The sequence below is a fragment of the Saccopteryx bilineata genome, unplaced genomic scaffold (genome assembly GCF_036850765.1).
Source record: "Saccopteryx bilineata isolate mSacBil1 unplaced genomic scaffold, mSacBil1_pri_phased_curated manual_scaffold_106, whole genome shotgun sequence".
Lineage (NCBI taxonomy): Eukaryota > Metazoa > Chordata > Mammalia > Chiroptera > Emballonuridae > Saccopteryx > Saccopteryx bilineata.
In genome coordinates this window covers 49,064-63,703 of record NW_027095524.1, presented here as the reverse complement: position 1 = coordinate 63,703, position 14,640 = coordinate 49,064, and the positions used below count along the sequence as shown (strand labels likewise).

Sequence of the window (14,640 nt, the reverse complement as noted above, 5' to 3'; positions counted from 1 at the left end):
AACAATATTGTAGCAGTGGGCAGTGCTGAGACTCACTGCTCACCCAGAGTCTCCCGTTTGTACACATAGAAAGTAACGGAAGGTGAAGCAGTCTCAGCTGTGTGAGATGCATTTCATGTCAGTGGTTTAGTTTGCAACTTTCAACTAGTATGTTCCCACACAAATTTCAAGTACTGTTTATATATTTTTAACTGGTAAAAATGATCACTCTCTTCTTCTTTCTTTTTAATTCTTTTTTAGGCAATTGCTATCCATGTAACATGAACAACTGTCGAATAAAAAATTCTAAATCTCAGAAGACTATGAAAGAAATGATGCAAGTGCGTCGAGTGCCGCTCTGCCCAGCACATCGGCTGTGGGTACCTCATCTAGAACCATAACTGGCTCTGCTTCTTCCAAAACTAAAGGGAAAACTACTGTTACCATCTCATAGAAGATGAGTTGTCATTTGTCTTTATTTCAGTGAAGAAAATCCATCATGTTCCACATGATTTGTGGAAAAAATTAGCAAATCAAGTGATGGTTCCAAGTAAATTAAAGATATGTGTTAGTAGAAGTTTCTCACGTGCAAAAAGCAAGCTGAATATACTAAAACAGTTGTACTGCACAAAAGTAGTAAGGCAAAATGATCGATTAAATTGTAATGGCATCAGAAAAAGCACGAAAAGTAAGTTTCACTATCACAGAAATTCTTGGTAAAAAATGATATCTTCCACAATTGCAAAATATGTAATTTTGCCAGCATGCTGTAAAGTTGTAGAAATCATGTTTGGCAAGGAATATGAAAAAGGTGTGTTAAAAATATTATGTCAAGACTTGGGGAGGTAAGGAAACCCAGATCCAGGGACACTCTGAGAAAAAGGCCTGATTACGACTTTGTGGGTCTTCATTCTGTAAATCTTGATCCACCAGCATCCTCTCAATTCCACTGCTTCCAAATGATCCTCAGCAAAAGGAGGACTCAGCAGTCCTGTTTTCTGGCTCACTGCCCTAAGAGGCAGGACAGCTGAGAAAGCTCTCAGCAAAGAGCAGCCAGGCTCTGATCACAGACATGTTTGCAGGTCATTCCTGTCATACAGGACAGTCGTCATGGTCTTTATCCACACTTGGGCAAGAGGTGCTTTCAGGTTGCCTTTGAAAAGACATTCAGATTAGTCAGTATTATATTTTATCTCTCTTCCCAGCTCTCTTTCCTGGAGCCTTTGTAGAGCAACGCACCACTAATAGAAAAACAATTCAAATAAGCAGAACAGCCCAAAACCAGTACCGTGACACTCGTGGGTCTTGAAATAGTCTGGTTTTGCAGTCCAGAGACATCACTGGGCGGTCTTGGGCAGTGATCCTGTGAGGGCATGTGACTGTGAGAGATCAGAGAAAAGGCCACTGGTGTGGACTGGGGGAAACATCTCACAGGATTCGCTTCAATCCCCGGAATGTTTTTCTTCTTTTTGATGAGCGGCATTATTCTTGCCTATTGATGACAAGCGTTCCAAGGACTGTGGATGGTTTCACTGCAATTACAACTCTCTGCAAAGTCCACGTTCTTTAGTCAACACCCCCTGGCCCTCTCTGGACAAAAATGTGACATAATGTCTGTTTTCTCCACATAAGCTGCTTTTTCTAGAACTTTGAGGGTATTGGTAGCATCAAGCAATGGGACCACGCCCATGATCTGAAAAGGAACAGGCCTCCCAGTCACTGAGGTGATGCAGGTTTTTCTCATCTGCAAGTTTTGCCTAATGGTCTCAATGAAAAAAGTGACTTTGTTGTCCTAAGTAGGAGCAGTGTTTACCTTTATGCTCCCTATTTCAGGTCTTTCATTGGAAAGGTCATGGTCACAATTGTCTTGATGCCATTGTCAGCCCAGTTTCTAGTTTTGAAAACATCAGATTCTGGTGGTGAAATGTCTTTGGTTGTGTATCTGGCCCCTGCATCAATCGCTAAGGACTATAGGCCATGAGTCTGGGCTGGACACATCACCCACAACCAAAGAGCTGCGGCAGGATCACGCACCAGGCAGGGGACTAGGAGGGCACTGCTCCTTTCCCCGACCATCCTGGTGAGATTTCCTACAAACGCCGGGTGTGTCTTCCACAAGGCTGAGTGGAGAGCTAGCGTGTTTCTCTAACCTGGGATTAGAGCTATGTAGCTGGGTGACCTTTCGTACCCCAAGCCCATTGGTTTCTGCTGATGCAGGTGGACCGTGTGCAGAGCTGTCAGTTCTTTCCTGGCTGAAGACTGGGCAGTGCACACAGCTCCCCGTTTTTGGTGGCAGCACACTGGGCTGTGTGCACAGGTCCTAAGCCATCCTTGATTGCAAAGAGCGTAGTCTGCTGACATACAGCAGCCTCTTTTCCCTCCTGGTGGGCTCCCTGCATCGCCCCAAGGCCCTCCATGGCAGCAAGCTGGGCCGTGTTCATGGCCAGGAGTTCTTCCCTTGCCGCAACCTGAACTTTCTGTACTGCACCGAGTCCCTCGCCTGTTGCAAACAGGGTTTTCTGTAAAGCCCTAGGCCCTAGGACATCTCGAACTGGGCTGCCTCTATTGCTGAGAGTCCCTCAATTGACTTGAACTGGGCAGTTTGTACTTGGTCCAGGGCTTCTGGTGTGGCCAAGTGGGCTTTGTGCAGAGCTTGTAAATCTACCCTTCACCCAAATTGGGCTGTCTGCAGAGCACCTAGGTGTTTTTTGTTTTTTTTTTGCCACAACCAGGGCCGTTTTTCATATCTAAATGTCATTCAGTTGTCTTGTATTAGAAGGCCAGGACATCTCCAGCTTTGCTCTTTGCCACACTCTGGGCATGTTCACAGCCCTGAGCCCTTTCCTGGCTGTCATGTGACCTGTGTGCAGAGATTCAAGCTCCTTCTGGGATTGCAAATGGGCCTCTTTCGCAGCACCAAGTGCTTCCCTCACGCCACCCTGGGCTGTGTTTATAGCTCTGATTTCTTGTTCTGCTTTGGACAGGGCAGTCTGTGGCACATGCAGCCCTTTTGTGGCCTCTGACAGGGCTCTGTGCACATCCCCAAGTCCTTCCTGTGCAGCTGTCAGGGCCACGCGCACAGGCCCAAGCTCGTCCCCAGCCTGTACCTGGGCTGTCTGGACAGCGTTGAGGGTCTCTGTCACCAGCCCCAATGATGTCTGCAAAGCTTCTACTTGTCCTGTCCCCTGTACCTGGGCTGGGCACACAGCTGGAATTTTTCTGCAGCCTGTAATTGGGCTTCAGGTAGGGTTGTAAGCTATTCGGTTGACCTTGCGGGCATGTCTTTTTGTTTCTCTTGTTCTGAGTTGGCATCTGGGACAGCAGAAGCATGGGGAGGTGGCTGTGTGGTTTTCCTCACAAATGCATTTTTCTTTACCAGTGAACTGGTTGCTCTTGATTTCTTTCTGAGGGACCAGAGCTTCAAAGAAGCCAAGCCATTTCCCAACCTTACGCCGGGTTCAATGGTTTTGTCGTGAATTTGTGAGCGATACTTTATGGTGCCTCTTTTGGAATAAGTCAGGCACCTGCTCTTGTGCCCAGAAGCGGTGCCAGGCTCTACTGACATGAGACTTGATCTGTGTGCATCAGAAGGGATGTTTTCCCACTTTCTCTGAGCTGGAGAAGTGCCATGAATGGGGGAGGAAGGTTTGGAGGTTGTGAAAACAATCTGTTGAGTGACTTGAGAGCAAGCACTGTCTTGGGCACTCACAGAAGCCCTTGATGGAGAAGGGCCCGGGGAGGAATTCTCCACTTCATGCAAATGAATGGCTCCCTAGCTAGTTGTACGGTGTTTCTACGCCAGTGTTTTCATGGGAGAGCTCAGTTCACAGGGCCGGTCATCCACGTTGGGCCCTGAGCAGGGCCACCGCCTCATCCATCTCTGAGGGCATGGTCTGTGTGAGGCAGGGTTTTCTGGAGGCGACTTAGTTAAGGAGCTGCTGGTTCCCGGGATGATCGTAGGAGGACCCGTGAGTGCATGGTGCCACAGAAATGGCCGCCATCCTGGATTCAGAGAGAACCTGCTCGTGTTTTGCTTCTCAAAGAAAAAAAGCTTCTCTTTTGAATATTTTTATCGCTGGCAACTTTCCTGATGTCAATGCCAGTAATTGAACTATACTTAAATTTTCCTCCTGGTGGGGTTCATTCTGCCATGGAAGGTCCTCATCATCCTTTTTTGAGAGACGCTATCACAATTGGATGTGCACAGGGGTTCCTGGTAGCCTGAGGGTGGACAGCTGTGAACCCCGGTGGTCGGTGCTGGGTTCTGAGGAGAGCCTGTGTCCCCTCGGGCTTTCTGGAACATTGGACATAGTCATGGGCAGACAGCTCCTGTCAGATGGGGTGTAGGCACGGTCCTGCAGTGTGGCCTCTGAGCGCACACCTGTAGCGCTCACCAGTTCGGATTCCAGGGGCTGTAACCTGTATCCCTCGTGTTGAGAATGATCTGATTCAAATTACTCAGGAAAAGGGGGCTTTGCACCTTGGGCTGTCCGAAGCCGTTGTCTCCGCAAACAGTGAAGTTGGACTCCATGCTTTTCCTCCCCAGATCCGGGATCCTCAGCAGGCCACCACAGGAAGGAGCGTCAGCATCCTCAGTCGGCACCTTCCCAAGCTGTCGTCAGAGAAGTCAGCCGTGTGTAAAGTAGCGACATGGGCGACGTTCTCTCTGGTGTCACAGCTCACTGAGTCCTCCCCAAAAAGGGAAGTGATTTCTTCACCAAATATTGTACAACAATTTGCAATCCGAAATTGAACAAGGAGAATAACCTTTTTGATCATTTCCTAGTTCTGGCCTTGAGGAATTAGAAGGCCAAAGAGTGCTTGGAGCCAGACACACTGCCAGGTTATATGTGGTCATCTGATTGGATGAGGAATGTTGCTCGATGTTCTGTAATAGCCTAAACAGGTACCTGAGGGAAAAAAAATGGCTTTTGGAAGCTGACCTAACATCCCTGGAATGGTATTTGTTTTCTCTTCATCGTTGTCTGGATCCACTAGACAGACCCAGTGAACAGAAAGATCTGATGACAAAAATACCTCCAAGAACATTTTTGTAGAAAACTTGAAAACAGAGGCTATGACAAAAATAAATTCACAATCCAAGTGTACGCCGATGCCAGCATCAGTTTCTCCTTCAGCTCTCTGGAAGATATCCGCTGTCCTGCAGTCTGAAGATGCCCTCTGTGAGGGGTCCTTTCTGATGAAGGACAGAAAACATATCCAAGACAGCTTTGGGCAGATGGTCATTCTCACAGATGTTTGGCAGAGACGCGCCAAAGGGATGTGCTGGCACCGGAGAGGTTCGTGACACTAGCAGGTTGTCCAGGCCAGTGCTAAAACCCCACCAACGGGCCCAATCAGCAATCCATCTTCTCTTCCACTGCTTCCGCCCCGAATAGCTCAGCGCCTGGTCACAGCCCAGCGACAGGGCTGCAGGGTGAAACGGCACCATGTCCGCAGGGGCAGCTGCTCCATGAGGAAGGGCTCTGGCAGGCTGGAAGTGCAGGCGGAGTCCTCTGAGCCCCATGTCAGCAGAACCGTGTCTCGAAGATGGCTCATTTTGATTATTTAGGGGTTTTAGTGTCTAGCAGGTGGGTATGGTGCCATTTCTTGGTCAGAACTGACCCATACCTGGTAGTCTCTCTCTCAGAACCAGGCAGCTGTAGCATTGCTAATGACATGTGTATAACTTCCTTCACTATGTCTGCTCATTTTTATCCACTTGGTGAGATTTTATAGAAAGTTTGAGTTTCTCTTCCACGAGGACATTGGAGAGCTGGCGTGTTTCACTGAGTCTTGCCTGGGATTAGAGCTATGTGGCTGGGTGATCTTTCACACTCCAAACAACGTGGTTTCTGCTGATGCAGGTGGACCGTGTGCAGAGCCGTCAGTTCTTCCCGGGCTTTAGACTGGGCAGTGCACACTGCTCCTTGTCCTTGGTGGCAGCAAAATGGGATGTGTGCACATGTCCTAAGCCATCCTGGATTGAAACAGGGCCGTCTGCAGACATACAGCAGCCTCTGTTCCCTCCAGGTGGGCTCCCCGCATCGCCTCAAGGCCCTCCATGGCAGCAAGCTGAGTCATGCTCATGGCCAGGAGCTCTTCCCTTGCCGCAGCCTGGGCTTTCTCTACTGCAATGAGTCCATCGTCTGTGGCTAACAGTGTTGTCTGTAAAGCCCCTGTGTCCTAGGGCATCTCGTACTCAGCTGCCTCTACCATTGAGAGGCCTTCAGTTGACTCGAACACAGCAGTTTGCACATCGTTCAGGGCTTCTGGTGTGGCCAACAGGGCTGTGTGCAGAGCTTCTGGGTCTCCCCTTGACCCAAACTCGGCTCTCTGCACAGAACCTAGGTGTTCTTTTGTCGCTACCAAGGCCGATTTTCATAGCTGAATGTTCTTCACTTGTATTGAAAGGCCAGTACATCTCCAAGTTTACTCTTTGCCACTCTCGGGGCATGTTCACAGCCCTGAGCCCTTTCTTGGCTGTCATCAGAAGTGTGTGGAGAGATCAAAGATCGTTCTTTGTTTCCAAATGGGCCTCCTTCACAGAACCATGTGCTTCCGTCACGCCACTCGGGGCTGTGTTCACAGCTCTGAGTTCTTTTTCTGGTTTGGACAAGGCGGTTCTTTGGCACCCTCAGCCCTTTTGTGGCCTGTCACATGGCTCTGTGTACATCCACAAGTCCTCTCTGTGTGGCTGTCAGGGCCACACGCACAGGCCCAGGTTCATCCGCAGTCTGTTCCTGGCTGTCTGGACAGCGTTGAGGGTTTCTGTCGCCATCCCCAGGGCTGCCTGCACAGCTCCTACTTGTTTGGTCGCCTGAACCTTGGCTGTGTGTACAGCTCAATGTACTTCGGCAGCCTGTAATTGGGCTTTCAATAGGGTTGTAAGCCCTTCGGTTGACTTGCAGGCATGTCTTTATGTTTCTCTTGTACTGAGTTGTCTTCTGGGACAGCAGAAGCGTGGGGCGGTGGCTGTGTGTTTTCCCTCACAAATGCATTTTTCTTTACCAATGATCTGGTTGCTCTTGATTTCTCTGATGGACCAGAGCTTCAAAAGTCAATTCATTTCCCAACCTTTCGCTGGTTTCAATGGTTATGTCATGGATTTGTGAGTGATACTTTATGGTCCTACTTTTGGAATAAGTCGGGTACCTGCTGTTGTGCCCAGAAGTGGTGCCAGGCTCTTCAGAAATGAGACTATATCTGCTTACATCAGAAGGGGGTTCTTTCCACTACCTCTGAGCCGGAGAAGTGCCATGTATGGAAGAGGAAGGTTCAGTGGGTGTGACCACGCACTGTTTAGCGACCTGAGTCAAGCACGGTCTTGGGAGCTCACAGCGGCGCTTGATGGAGAAGGGCCCGGGGAGGAATCCTCCAATTTATGCAAGTGACCGGCTCCGTATCTTTTTATAAGGTGTTTCTGCTCCAGTTTCTTCTCGAGGTGAGGGTTTTCAGGAAGGATCTGAATCAAGGAGCTGCTGGTTACCAGGATGATCGTAGGAGGACCTGTGAGTGCATGGTGCCACAGAAATGGCTGCTGGCTTAGATTCAGAGAGAACCTGCTTGTGTTTCGCTTCCCAAGCAAGAAAGCTTGTCATTTTCACATTATTATTGCTAGCATCTATCTTGATCTCAATGCCTGTGACTGAACTCTGGTTAAATTATTCCACCTCCTGGAGGGGTTCGTTCTGCCATAGAAGATTTTCATAATTCTTTTCTGAGAGACGGTATGACAATTGGATGTGCTCAGGGTATCCTGGTAGTACTGCCTGAGGGAGGACACTGTGAACCCTGGTGGTAGCTGCTGGGCTCTGAGGAGAGCCCGTGTCCCCTCGGGCTCTCTGGAACATCGGCCGTATCCCTGGGTAGACAGCTTGGCGCGCTCATGTCTGATGGGGCGTTGGCACGGTCCTGCACTGTGATCTCTGAGCACATAGCCGTATTGCTCACCAGTTCGGATCCCAGAGGTTGCAGCCTGTGGATGTCTTTGTGTTGAGAATGGTCTGATTCAAAATTAGTCAGGTAAAGGGGGCTTTCTTCTGAGGCTGTCGTCGACCGTTGTCGACTCAAAGGGTGAAGTTGGACTCCGTGCTTCTCCCGTTACCTGGGATCCTCAGCAGGCCACCACACGGAGGAGCATCAGCATCTTCAGTCGGCTCCTTTCCCAAGCTGTCTTCAGAGAAGTCAGTCATGTGTAAGCAAGCGACATGGGTGACGTTGTCTCTGGTGTCACAGCTCACTGAGTCCTCCCCAAGGAGGGAAGTGATTTCATCCCCAAATATTATATAAAAATCTGCAATCAGAAATTGAACAAGGAGAATAACCTTTTTGATCATTCCATTTCCTAGTCCTGGGCTTGAGGAATTAGGAGGCCACAGAGTGCTTGCAGCCACACACACTGCCAGGTAATATGTGGGCATCTGATTGGATGAGGAATGTTGTTCCATGTTGTGTAGTACCCCAAACAGGTACCTAAGGAGAACAACATTGCTTCTTGGAGCTGGTTCTATAGCCACTGAATGGTATTTATTTTCTCTTCATCGTTTTTTTTTTGTTTGTTTGTTTTTTTTTGATCCACTAGAAAACCCAGTGTATATAGCAATTGGAGGACAAAATACCTCCAAGAATATTTTGTAGAAGACTGGAAAACAGAGGTTATGACAATAATAGATTCACAGTCCAAGTGTACACCAACGTCAGCATTCAGTTTCTCTTTCTGCTGTTAGAAGATTTCCCACTGGCCTGCCGTCTGAAGATGCGCTCTTTGAGGGGTCCTTTCTTATGAACGACAGAAAGCATATCCAATAGAGATTTGTGTAGATATTCATTCTCACAGATGTTTGGCAGAGATGGGCCAAAGAGCTGTGCTGGCACCAGAGAGGGTGGTGACGTGAGCAAGTTGTCCAGGCGAGTGCTAGAACCCCACCCACCGGCCTACTTGGAGATCCATCTTCTTTTCCACAGTTTTTGCTCTGAATTGCTCTGCCTCTGGGTTGTAGCTGGGCAGTGGGGCTGCAGGTTGAAGCAGCACGGTGTCCGCCCGGGCAGCTGCTCCATGAGGAAGGGCTCTGGCAGGCTGGAAGTGCAGGTGGAGTCCTCTGAGCCCCGTGTCAGCAGAGCCGTGTCAGGAAGATGGCTCATTTGGATATTATATGGGTGTTTGTGTCCAGAAAGTGGGTCTGGTGACGCTTTTTAGCCGCAACTGACCCATAACTGGTAGTTGTCTCAGAGTCAGGCAGCTGTAGCATTGCTAATGACATGTGGATAACTTCATTCACTGTGTCTGCTCTTTTTACCCACTTCTCGGTGAGATTTCATGGAAATTTTCAGTTCTCTTCCACGAACTTAAGTGGGGAACGGGCGTGTTTCTGAGGCTTATTTTGTGTGTGTGTGTGTGTGTGTGTGTGTGTGTGTGTGTATTTCTGAAGTTGAAAACGGGAAGGCAGTCAGACAGACTCCCGCATGTGCCCGACCAGCATCTACCCGGCACGCTCACCAGGGGGCGATGATCTGCCCATCTGGGGCGTTGCTCTGTTGCAACCAGAGCCATTCTAGCACCTGGGGCAGAGGCCATGGAGCCATCCTCAGCGCCCGGGCCAGCTTTGCTCCAATGGAGCCTTGGATGCGGGAGGGGAAGAGAGAGACAGAGAGAAAAGAGAGGGGGAGGGGTGGAGAAGCAGATGGATGCTTCTCTTGGGTGCCCTGGCTTGGAATCAAACCCGGGAGTCCTGTACGCTAGGCCGATGCTCTACCCCTGAGCCAAAGTTGGCCAGGGCCATCTGAGTCTTGCCTGGGATTAGAACTATGTGGCTGGGTGACCTTTCGCACCCCCAGCCCTTTAGTTTCTGCTGATGCGGGTGGACCGTGTGCAGAGCCGTCAGTTCTTCCCTGGCTGTAGACTGGGCAGTGCACACAGCTCCCCATCCATGGTGGCAGCATACTGGGCTGTGTGCACAGGTCCTAAGCCATCCTTGATCGCAAACTGGGTAGTCTGTGACATACAGCAGCCCCTGTTCCCTCCATGTGAGCTCCCCGCATCGCCCCAAGGCCCTCCATGGCAGCAAGCTGGGCTGTGTTCACGGCCAAGAGCTCTTCCCTTGCCGCAGCCTGGGCTTTCTCTACTGCAGTGAGTCCACTGGCTGTGGATTACAGGGCTGGCTGTAAAACAACTTGGCCTTTGGACGTCTCGAACTGGGCTGCCTCTACCGCTGAGGGTCCCTCGGTTGACTCAAAATGGTCAGTTTGCACATCGTCCAGGGCTTCTGGTGTGGCCAAACAGGGCTGTGTGCAGAGCTTCTAGATCTTCCCTTGTCCCAAATTGGGCTGTGAGCACAGCACCTAGGTGTTCTTTTGCCGCTACCATGGCCGTTTTTCATAATTAAACATCCTTCACTTGTCTTGTCTTGGAAGACCTGTACATCTCCACATTTTTCACTCCTTGCCACTCTCTGGGCATATTCACAAACCGCATCCCTTTTTCTGGCTGTCATCTGAGCTGTGTGGAAAGATGCAAGCTCGTTGTGTGTTTCCAAAATGTCCTCCTTCTCAGAACCAAGTGCTTCCCTCATGCCACTTTGGGCTATTTTCACAGCTCCGAGTTCTTTTTCTGCTTTGGACAGGGTTGTCTGTGGCACCCGCATCCCTTTTGTGACCTCCGACAGGGTTCTGAACATCCATAATTCCTTTTTGTGTGACTGTCATGGCAGTGTGCACAGGCCCAGGTTCGTCTGCAGCCTGTGCCTGGGCTGTCTGGACAGCGTTGAGGGTTTCTGTCGCCATCCCCAGGGCTGTCTGCACAGCTCTTACTTGTCCAGTCCCCTGTACCTGGGCCATGTGCACAGCTTGAAGTTCTTCTGCAGCCTGAAATTGGGCGTCTGCTAGGGTTGTAAGCCCTTCCGTTTACCTAGTGAGCATGTCCTTTTGTTTCTCTTGTACTGAGTTGCCGTCTGGGACAACAGAAACATGGGCGGTGGCTTGTGCGTTTCCTCACAAATGCATTTTTCTTTACCAATGATCTGGTTGTTCTTGATTTCTTTCTGGCAACTAGAGGTTGAAAGAAGCCAAGCCATTTCCCAACTTCTTGCCAGGATTAATGGTTATGTCATGGATTTTGAGAGATACTTTATGGTATCACTTTTGGAATAAGTCAGGCACCTACTGATTTGCCCAGATGTGGTGCCAGGCTCTCAGACATGAAACTGCATCTGCGTACATCAGAAGGGGGTTCTTCCCGCTTTCTCTGAGCCGAAGAAGTGCCATGTAATGGAGAGGAAGGCTCAGTGGTTGTGAACACGCACTGTTGAGCGACATGACAGCAAGCACGGTCTTGGGAGCTCACAGAGGCGCTCGATGGAGAAGGGCCCGGGGAGGAATTCTCCACTCCATGCAAGTGACTGGCTCTGTATTTTGTTATATGGTGTTTCTGCACCAGTTTCTTTCTGTAGGAGCTCAATTTGCAGGGCCAGTGGTCCACGTTGGGCCCTGAGCAGGGCCGCCACCCCTTTGATCTCTTGAGGGCATCTGCTGTGTGTGGCAGGGGTTTTCTGGAGGGATCTGAATCAAGGAGCTGCTAGTTCCCAGGATGATTGTAGGAGGACCCATGAGTGCCAGGTGCCACAGAAATGGCCGTTGGCTTGGATTCAGAGAGAACTTGCTCGTGTTTTGTTTCCCCCCAAAAAAGCTTGTCTTTTGAACTTTTTATTGCTGGCATCTTTGTTGATGTCAATGGCTATGAATGAACTCTGGTTATAATATTCCTCCTCCTGGAGGTGTTTGTTCTGCCGTAGAAGTCCCTCATCATTCTTTTGTTAGAGACGGTATGACAATTGGATGTGCACAGGGGTTCCTGGTAGCACTGCCTGAGGGAGGTCAGCCGTAAATCCTTGTGGTAGGTGCTGGGCTCTGAGGAGAGCCTATGTCCCCTTGGGCTTTCTAGAACATCAGCCATAGTCGTGGGCCGACTATTTGGTGTGCTCATGTCTGATGGGTCGTTGAAACGGTCCTGCATTGTGGCCTCTGAGCGCACAGCTGTAGTGCTCACAGGTTCGGATTACAGAGGCTGCAGCCTGCAGATGTCTTCGTGTTGAGAATGGTCTGACTCAAAGTCAGTCAGGGAAAGGGGGGTTTCTCCTCGGGCTGTCTGAGGCTGTTGTCGCCGCAAAGGGTAAAGTCTGACTCCGTGCTTCTGCTCCCCTTACCCGGGATCCTCAGCAGGCCGCCACACGAGGAGCATCAGCATCTTCACTGGGCTTTATTCCCAAGCTGTCGTCAGAGAAGTCATCCATTTGTCAGTGAGCATCCTGGGCAATGTTCTCTCTGGTGTCACAGCTCACTGAGTCCTCCCCAAAGAGGGAAGAGATTTCTTCCCCAAATATTGTACAGCAATTTGCAATTAGAAATTGAACAAGGAGAATAACCTTTTTGATCATTTCATTTTCTAGTTCTAGGCTTGAAATAGGTGGACAAAGAGAGCTTGGAGCCAGACACACTGCCAGGTTCTATGCAGTCATCTGATTGGATGAGGAGTGTTGCTCGATGTGTAAGACCCCAAACAGGTACCTGAAGAAAACAACATTGGCTTTTGGAAGCTGGCCCAACAGCCACTGAATGGTATTTATTTTCTCTTCATTGTTTACTTGATCCACTGCACAGACCCAGTGCACATAGTGATCTGATGACAAAAAGACCTCCAAGAATATTTTCGTAGAAGACTAGAAAATAGAGGCTATCACAAAAATAGATTAACCGTCCTACTGTATGCTGATGCCAGCAGTTTCTCTTTCAGCTGTCGGGAAGATTTCCCACTGGCCTGCAGTATGAAGATGCCCTCTGTGAGGGGTCCTTTCTGATGAAGGACAGAAAGCATATGCAACACAGGTTTGGGCAGATGGTCATTCTCACAGACGTTTGGCAGAGACGTACCAAAGAGCTGTGCAGGTGCCAGAGAGGTTGGTGACACTAGCAAGTTGTCCAGGCCGGTGCTAAAACTCCGCCAACGGGCCCAATCAGCGATCCATCTTCTCTTTCACTGCTTCTGCCCCGAATAGCTCAGCGCCTGGTCACAGCCCAGCGGCAGGACTGCAGGGTTAAACGGCACAGTGTTTGCGGGGGCAGCTGCTCCATGAGGAAGGGCTCTGGCAGGCTGGAAGCGCTGGTGGAGTCCTCTGAGCCCCATGTCAGCAGAACCTTGTCTCGATGAGATGGCTCATTTCTATTTTGTAGGAGTTTTTGTGTCCAGCAAGTGGATATGGTGCCATTTCTTGGTCAGAACTGACCCAAACCTGGTAGTCTCTCTCAGAACCAGGAAGCTGTAGCATTACTAATGACATGTCGATAACTTCATTCACTATGTCTGCTCATTTTTATCCACTTGGTGAGATTTTATAGAAAGTTTGGGTTTCTCTTCCATGAGGCCATTAGAGAACTGGCGTGTTTAACTGTGTCTTGCCTGGGATTAGAGCTATGCAGCTGGGTGATCTTTCATACCCCAAACACCTCGGTTTCTTCTGATGCAGAGCCGATAGTTCTTCCCTGGCTTTAGACTGGGCAGTGAACATGGCTCCCAGCAAACTGGGCTGTGTGCACAGGTCCTAAGGAATCCTGGATTGCAAACAGGGCCATCTGCAGACATACAGCAGCCTCTGTTCCCTCCAAGTGGGCTCCCCGCATCACCCCAAGGCCCTCCATGGTAGCAAGCTGGGCCGTGTTCATGGCCAGGAGCTCTTCCCTTGCCGCAGCCTGGGCTGTCTTTACTGCAGCAAGTTCATCGTCTGTGGCTAACAGTGTTGTATGTAAAGCCCCTGGGCCCTCGGACATCTCGAACTTGGCTGCCTCTACTGCTAAGAGTTCCTCGGTTCACTCGAAATGGGTAGTTAGCCCATCGTCCCGGGCTTCTGCTGTGGCCAACAGGGCTGCATGCAGAGCTTCTAGATCTTTCCTTGGCCTAAATTGGGCTGTCTGCAGAGCACCTAGGTGTTCTTTTGCCGCTACCAGGGCTGTTTTTCATAGCTAAACGTCCTTCAGTTGTCTTGTATTGAAAGGCCAGTACATCTCCAAGTTCACTCTTTGCCACAGTCTTGGCAGTGTTCCCAGCCCCAAGCCCTTTCCTGGCTGTCATATGAGGTGTGCAGAGAGATCCAAGCTCGTTCTCTGTTTTCTAATGTTCCTCCATCTCAGCACAAAGTGCTTCCCTCACACCACCCTGCGCTGTGTTCACAGTTCCGAGTTCTTTTTCTACTTTGGACAGGGCGGTCAGTGGCACCAGGAGCCCTTTTGTGGTCTCTCACAGGGCTCTGTTTACATCCGTAAGTCCTTCCTGTGAGGCTGTCAGGGCCGCGCACACCTGCCCAGGTTCATCTGCAGCCTGTGCCTTGGCTGTCAGGACAACTTTGAGGGTTTTTGTAGCCATCTCCAGGCCTGCTTGCATGGTTCCTACTTGTCCGGCGCCTGTACCTGGGCCGTGTATACAGCTTGAAGTTTTTCTGCAACCTGTAGCTGGGCGTCTGAGATGGTTGTAAGCCTTTTTTTTTTCTCTTGTACTGAGTTGGCTTCTGGGACAGCAGAAGTGTGGGGAGGTGCCTTTGTTGTTTCCCTCACAAATTCATTTTTCTTTACCAATGATCTGGTTGCTGTTGATTTCTTTCTGAGGGACCAGAGCTT

The 14,640-nt window shown here is 49.9% G+C and overlaps 2 pseudogenes; both read right to left on the bottom strand.

Annotated features, from left to right (window-relative positions):
- Positions 1-3,070: 3,070 nt before the first annotated feature.
- Positions 3,071-6,436, bottom strand: LOC136318384 (rho GTPase-activating protein 20 pseudogene; annotated as a pseudogene).
- A 5,411-nt stretch (positions 6,437-11,847) lies between these two features.
- Positions 11,848-13,797, bottom strand: LOC136318383 (rho GTPase-activating protein 20 pseudogene; annotated as a pseudogene).
- Between the last annotated feature and the right edge of the window lie 843 nt (positions 13,798-14,640).